This window comes from Micromys minutus (assembly GCF_963924665.1).
Source record: "Micromys minutus genome assembly, chromosome: 3".
NCBI lineage: Eukaryota > Metazoa > Chordata > Mammalia > Rodentia > Muridae > Micromys > Micromys minutus.
In genome coordinates, this window is record NC_137972.1 from 29,595,580 (window position 1) to 29,603,734 (window position 8,155).

Consider the following 8,155-nt stretch of genomic DNA (forward strand, 5'->3'; position numbering starts at 1 on the left):
AAGATTATGATTATGGGTTTTTTTTTTAATCGCAGAAGAATGAAAGTAGGCCATTGGAGATGCTTGTGTTTGGACACCCTGCCCAGGGAACAGGGAGGTTCAGCACTAAAGGAAGCAGTTTTGAGAAAATGCCCAAAGAGAGAGAGAGACTCCGCTCTGCTTCCTGGCAGGAGTGGCTATGCGCCCCCTTCATGCTCTCCCACCCTGACAGCAATAGTCTCTAAGTCACCTCTTAGGTATACTGCAAGTCACTGAGACACTGTGAGCTCGAGTGACAGGCAGGCTCCAGTCAACCCAGTAAAGGACCTTAAAGGCAAACCAGTGCTCACCTGTTACCAAACCTGCAGTCAGAACTGGTGCCCCAGTCCAGCTGTGGCTGCCCGTCTCAGTACACAGATTCAAAGACCCAACTTGAAAGTGGAAATGTGAGCTGGTGCACACCTCTGGTGCCTTTAGTGCCAACACTCGGAAAGCAGAGGCAGGCAGATCTCTTGAGTCTGAGGCCAACCTGGTCTACAGAGCGAGTTCTAGGACAGCCTGGGCTATTAGACAGAGAAACCCAGTCTCAAAAAGAGAAAGTGAAAAACAGAAAATGGGGAGGAGTGGGGGATTTATTCACTGTGACCACATTGGGAGGAGGGATGACAAAAACCAGAGAACCCCACAAGTCCATTTTACCTCCAGGAAATTTGATAAGCACTTCTAATTAGTCCCGGTTAAGGTGTGGTCCTACCCACCTTTGACCCAGCCTTGTCTTGGCTTCAGTTTGGTCCTGTAAGGCTGTGTAGCTGGTTATTAGGACTCTGTGAAATCTCATTCTGAGAGATAAAATACCCTCTGGTTCCCCTTTTCCTTCTCCCAGCTTGAGCTTTCTTAGGAAATTCCCATTTATTTGAGGTCCATTGTTTCAATAGTCCTATAGGCAGATTGAATGACACAATGTATTTCTAGGATATCTTTATTTCTGCAAGACTAGTTAAACAAATAAGGAGGGGGAGTTTGTGGGGCATCCCAGAGTTCAAACTCTGGAGCTCAGTGGAGGTGGAGTATGTGGTACCACTCAGGGAGGAAGTTGTTGACATCCAGGGAAGCCAAGTGACTCACTGAAGGCCATGGAGAACTAAATCATGTGTTGTTCCAGTCCAGAGACTGTTTTGCTGAGGACCCTAGGCCCCTCCTCCATGAGATCTATAGCCTATAGTTGCAACCTATAATTGCAAGAGCCTATTTTACTGAAATGACCCTCCTTACACCCCCCCAACTCCTCCCCCATTGCATCATGATTATGCCTCCGTGTCCTCCCATGATGCTGTGCTGTACTCCTTCTCTGGCTTCCATCCTGTCTCCTCCGAGTAGCAGATGCTACCTCACTACAACAAGAGACACTCAGCATACTGCTGTGTGTCCTCAGGGATCTGCTGAGGGGGAACAAGGTTAAGAACAAGCACCAAACCATAACTTGGTGCTCTAGTGGATGCACTCTCTGCCAACCTGCGGACTGTTTCCATTTGAATGAAGAGCAGCAGCTGAGGAAATGTCAAACCTTTGGAGAACAATGTTCCTATTGCAGAGATGGAAAAGACAAGGCTCAAAAGACAAGGCATGCATCTGCAGCCGCCCAGGTCCTAGTAGCTCCGTGCCCTGTGCACCTAAGGAAGGCCTTTCTGTTACTAAGTAACCACTGTTTAACTTTAAGGACATTCAACTTGCAGGTGTTTCTACTGGGAACTAAAAGAAAGAGAGTGTTCTCATTCAGAGGGAGAATAAGGCAGGCCACAAGTCGGAAGCTACAAACTAGTCCCATACCTGTCTTGCAAGTGTGTGCTCTGTTTGGTCCCCTGCAGCCACCCTTCCACGCCCCAAACCTCCCTCCCCTGTGACCTCTCTCTGATTAACTATTGTCTTCTCTCCCTCCCCCTCCCCCCTCTGATCCACTTTTGTCTCCTCCCCTCCTCTCATAATCACTTTGTAGCCTTTACTGCCTAGACATCAGTGTGACCAGGCTGGCTGGTGTCAAACCAACAGAGATCCACCAAACTCTGCCTCCCCGTGCTTGGAACTATTTCCTAATTTAAATATATTTAAATGTATGCATTTTTAATGGAACTTCCCGACATTAGTCAGTCTGGAATAGGTTATGCTACAGTGAGAAAAGCCTGAAACACCAGTGCCTTAGCCCAGCAGCGATGGCTTCTCTGTCCAAATGCAAATCCACTGTGGATTCTGCTCCACATGGGACCTGGGCTGACCACATAGTGGCTCTTTTTCTTTAAAAAAGAACTTTGTGGGGCCTGGAGAGATGGCTCGGTGGTTAAGCGTGTGTACTGCTCTTCCAATTTGAAATCTAGGTTCCATACTCAGAGAATCTAAGCTTCTGTCTTTCTGAGTCTGCCCTAGCTCCCTTCAATCATGATCTCCAGCTCCATCCATCTTTTTCTTACTGCTGTACGTCTATGGCTGCAGACAGACACTGGTGCTTTTTCTTAACAACAACAAAAAGCTCCTGGGTGTGCTGTCTTAGAACCCCTTGGGCATATCCATCAAAGTGGCGTAGCTGGGTGGTGTGCTAATTCGTTCTTATTTTTCTTAAAGCCGCACATTGATTTCCATTGTCGGTGCCCAGATTGACTTTCCCACCAGTGGGAATAAGAGGCCCCTTGCCAGACATTCTTGCCAGTGTTTGTTTTCCAACTGCTTTAATTTGCATTTTTCCCAATGGCCAAGGGTGTTGAATGCCTTTTCATGTATTTATTGGCCATGTGTATTTCTCATCCAAATCTCTCTCACTAGCCTGTTTGCAGATTGGATGGTTCAGATTTCAGTGTTTCAGGTGTTTGGTTTTTTTAAGTATTCTAAACATTCATTGTGTAGTTGGTAGGGATTTTCTCCACAATCCCTAGGTTCCTTCACCCTAACTTCTGTTCCTTTTTCACATGACATCATCTGTCCATCATAAGCTGTTGGAATTCTTTTCAAGACGCCCTTGTTCACTAGACTTGAGGTGTTTTACCTGTTTTCCTCTAGCAGTTTTAAAATGTCAGGCCCACATTAAAGTCCTGTTTTGTTCTTCTACACATGAGGTTTGGTTTTCCTACTTGGTAGGTAGGCTGTCGTTCTGCAATGGATAGTTTTGGTAGACATCGTCATCAAACTTTAGTTGGCTGTAGCTATGAATTTTATTTCTAGGTCATTTGTTCTGCTCAGGGATCTAGGATCTGCTCGGCTATTTCCGATGGGATGGTTGTAGGATCCAGTGCGATTAGGTGTGGTTGTGCCTCCAGTACCGCTCATCCTGCTGTGGATGACTATGGCTTTTTGGGTCTGTATGGTTGTGACTTTGCAGCTGACTGTGGCAACTGTAGAGTTGTTTACCCCGGTTTGGCGAAGGATGATGCCATGGAGGGTTGAGTGAGGAGTGTGTTGAGCGTGTGCATTGGTTTTGGTAATACAGCCATTTTCACAACAGTAACGGCTGTGACATAATTGTGTCAATCCTTGATGGCCAGCCTATAGCCAATGTTATACTAAATAGGAAATTGAGAGCATTTCTGGTAAAATTTAGAGCAAAACAGGGGTGCTGTCTTTTTCCTCTTTTATTCAAGATACAGTATTTGAAGTCATAGAACAGTAAGAGAAGAGAAAGGAAAAAGAGTGATACAGATTGGAAAGAAGGAAGTCATTCATTCACATTTGCAGACAACATGGTCCTGTCCTTGGACTATCCTGAAGAATCTCCAGGGACCTCTCAGAACTTATACACACTCAGCAAAGTGATGAGATAGAAAGTTTCCTCCCCCCCAAAAAAGGTAAGTTTTCTATATAACCATATCAGGCTTGCCAAGGAAGAAATCAGAAAGAATGCCTCTCATGATAGCGTCTAAAAACCAAAATACATAGGCCTTCTCATGAAACGGGCAGACCTGAAAAATACTACATCAAGTGAGGCGCCAGGTTTGGAGAGACAAATACTGCACATTTGCTGCCACACTAGAGCCTCACCTCTGATTATTGCTGTGTATGCTCATGTTGAGTGACTGGGTAGCTGTCAGGAAACTGGTTATTAATGCAGCATCGGGAAAGTGATCCACAGGTCCTTTTTGTAGAAGAAAGGTAACAAGACCCCAAGTTCAGGGAGCTGGAAAAGATTGCTAATCATTTTACGGGATTCTTCTGGGGGCAGCAAGTGTTTCTGCCCAAAGCACCCAACTTTAAGTGGCTGTACACAAACGCATAAAAACCCAGATTTCTGCTGGGCGTGGTGACCCACACCTTTAAGTGAGGCAGAGGCAGGCAGATCTCTGTGAGTTCATTCTAGCCTGGTCTATAAAAAGAGTCAGGGACAGCCAGACTACATAAAGAAACTCAGTCTTGAAAAACCAAAGCAATCCCAGCCAACCAAAACATAACAGGTTTCTGGTGTCAAGATCTACATTTTGAAGAGAGGAATGCGTCCCCAGTTCCCTGTGGGCTCTGTAACAACTGTCCCTCAAGGAAGCCAGGCCTTTAACCCCTGGATACGGCTACATTTTTTTGTTTTCCTTTCTTAGATATAATCTCATTCTGGAGCCCAAGCTGAGCTTCAGTTGGCCGTGATCCTCCTGTCTCAGTTTGGGATTACAGGAACGAGCCTGACTTACCTTTTGTATTACTGCTGGATAGATAGACTTGTGGGGGACTTACTTTGTCATCTACAATGGGCCATAGACAAGTGCTGAGGCAGAAGGGCATCAACACCCCCCCCCACATGCACACTGTGTGCTGGTGTCCCTAAGAGTATCACTGAATCAAATGGGGTTATAAATATCGAAGAGGACCCAGTACAGAAACTCTGCCTCACCCTGGCCAAGGCTTCCTCTGCTTCTGTATGCTGGAGGAACAGCTAAGGATAGGCAGAGAGACTTTTTTGATGCCTAGCACCTCACAAGCCACATGAGAGGAGAGAGTGCCGAGCGCTCTGCGGCTGTGTAGGTCTGGTCTGTGTTTCCACCAGGGTGGCAGAACTATGCCTATGTGCTACTTGGGGGAGGCGAAATGCATGGGCACCAGGCTGCATTTCTTCCTTATGGCTGGGGTGCCACCAACAGGCCAGTCAGGGAAGGTGAAGCACAGTCTGGGATTGGGGTGAAAACAGTGGGGGCTGGGACAGAGGCTGGGGTTCTCAAACAGTACCCAGACACAGCTGGGGACTGTGAGGAGTTGGGAACCAGGGCCCATGAGCTGGTACTGAGCCCAGGATTGGGGGAGTCTGGCTCTGAGTGAGTGTTAGGAGCACAGAGGGACTTTCTAAGGAGAGACTTAGACCAGGCTCTGTATGACAAAGGCCTCCCCCCACCACCCATGAAGGTCCTTGATGAAGGAGACAGTCTTTGCTTGTCCAAACTGCTTTATTCATGGCGGATGAAGATGCATATGTCTACTCAGGGTGATCCAGAGATTAAATACCTTTTGTTGGAAGGGATGCCCAAGAATGGAAACTCATTGGCCGAACACTCAGGGACTACCTAGATAACTCGTTAGCACGGAGAACTCTAGGTTTTAGGTCATGACAATGTGACCATTTGTCATGGTCCTCTTAGTGAGGTGTCATGGTCATGTGCTCCAGGACAGGAACCTGGTGGGGAGCTAGATTGAACTCATGCTGTTTTCAGTTATGAAATTTACCAGGGTTCTGAACTTGCACTGCCTTACCAGTTCTTCTGTCTGGTGGCATGGTCCACTGTCCCATAGGGCTGTGTGTGGTGGGCAAAGCTGGGGGGACATGGCAGACACTGGATGAAGTTGCAGAGGACAGCAAGGGAAACCCCACTTCTCGTCATTTCTGAGTAAACCCTGTCCTTCCTGTAATGAGCTTGCTTAAAACCTAACAGTGTTGTGCCGTGTGTCCATGGCATCACGGCAAATGCAGAAACCCCAACACAGGGCATTCCCCAGTGCTCAGCAGTGTTTAATGAAGCACCCAGAAAAGGGACACACCCACACTTTCAACCAGCCAAGCAAAGGAACCGGTTCTATTTCGAAACCCCCGTTGCTGGGCCAACGAGAATACACAGGGAGTCCCCAGTCTGATCTCAGTTGGGGCAGTGCTGTGTTACTATGTAGGTCAAAGCCTGCCCTGCAAAGGGCCTGGCTTCTCTGCAGGCCATGGCTGGGCTCACTTACAGTGGGTAAAGCTGTGTCGATGGGTAGTTCTAAGGTTGCCTTTAAACCCATCTCTCCTAGGTCCTCCTGTTTCTCCGGCCAACAGTAATTCTCCTGCTTCCGTCATCAAATCTCCATTTAGGATGATGTCCATCTTGAGGGTAACAGGCAAGGAGTCAGGGGGATGAAGAGTGGGGTTTGCATTGGTACTGAGGGTATGCTGGGCTTCATCTTACTGCCCAGAAAATAGGAAGGACCCTCAGTGAGGGTCCCCAGCCAGGAAGCAATAACTCTTACCTGTCTCTACTTCCTATAACCAGGGCAACCGTGGTTTCAAATTACTAAGTTGAAAAATGTAGAAATAAATACCTGGTAAGTTTTAAACTGAACGCCACTCTGAGGAGCTGGATGGCATTTGACTTCTTCCTGCCTCAGCACAAAGCATCCATGTCCTCATATGCACACACGTGTCAGAGTCACTTAGAAGCCATCTCTGTCATCGGGCTGGCTGTCGGGTTATCAATGCTTGAGTTTAAGGAACTTAAAACTCTTGTTTTACCTGTTTGATTTAATAATGATGTTATTAAATGCTCCAAAGACAGTTATGCTGTCTAGCTAGACACACCAGAGAGAAGCGAAAATGATCAAATTCTTCACGAATATTCTGACAGAAAAAGAATCCATGGGAGGTTTTTTAGTTTGTTTGTTCTTGTTCCTAAAATTTTACAAGTTGTGGTTTATAAGTTTTATAACTAAGCCGAGGAGGCAATCACAGGGTGTGGGAACTTTCACAGTCTCGGGAACCCATAGGGGAATTCAGAGCATGCCCACATGTGATAGGGGATAACAACTATAACTGAAAGAAAGTCGGAAGGATGGAGAAAGCATCTTGTTCTTTGTATTTAATAGAAGCAGTGCAGGGATGAAGGCCCCCGTGCTTCTGTGGTTATAGTGGGAAAAAGGCAGAGAGAGCTTGAATTTTGAGTCGGCTACAGAATCTGGAGGCTAGACACATTTCCACATAACATGGGTTAAGAGTATACCTTGGGGCTGCAGAGATGGCTCAGTGGTTAAGAGCACTGACTGCTCTTCCAGAGGTTCTGAGTTCAAATCCCAGCAACTACATGGTGGCTCACAACCACCTGTAATGTGGTCTGATGCCCTCTGCTGGTGTGTCTGAAGAGAGCTACAGTGTATATAATAAATAAATCAGGAGAGAGAGAGAGAGAGAGAGAGAGAGAGAGAGAGAGAGAGAGAGAGAGAGAGAGAGAGAGAGAGAGAGAGAATTTGCCAGGAGCCATATAGAGCAGAAAAGTTAAGAGACCAGAATCAACCAATCAGACTCTTGTATCTAAAGAGTACCCTACTGTTGTTTATTGGTTGATTTTTGGCTTCACCTCTTCCTGTTTTCCCCATAAAGTGGGGACATTGGGTAATGTGTCATAGTGTTGCAAGGACTAGACAATCCACAGAACTGCTCTGCAGTCCAGAAGAAGTGAGATCCAGACGAATCCCCGGGAAAGCGGGCCCAAGTAATTGATGGGATCACCACCCCTGCTCAGTGGGAAAGCAAGAAAGAGGACCAGAGGTAGCTTTGGAAGACTCTAGAAAAGCCTAGAAGAACCCATGATCTAGAATGTTCAAGAGAAAAGAGTATGTGGCTTAAAATGTTTAGAAACTGATCTAGAGCTTTGGAGATCATGTCGAACTTTCTGGAGGGACAGGCAGGCTAGCTCCTTGACCTGATGCTTCCAACTTTAACTAGCCTGCATTTGGATGGGTATGACATGAGGGTGGATAACTGATCTCATACCAGGGATATTGGTGCTGGACAACACTGAATGTGGCTCTCCTTGCTCCCCCTAGTTAGTCAATTTAACACAAGCTAGAGTTATCTAAAAGGAGGAACTTTAGTTGAGAAAAATGCCTCCATAAGATCCAACTGTAAGTATTTTCTTAATTAGTTACTGACTGGGGTGGTCCCTGCCCATTTTGGAGGGTGCCATCCCTGGACTGG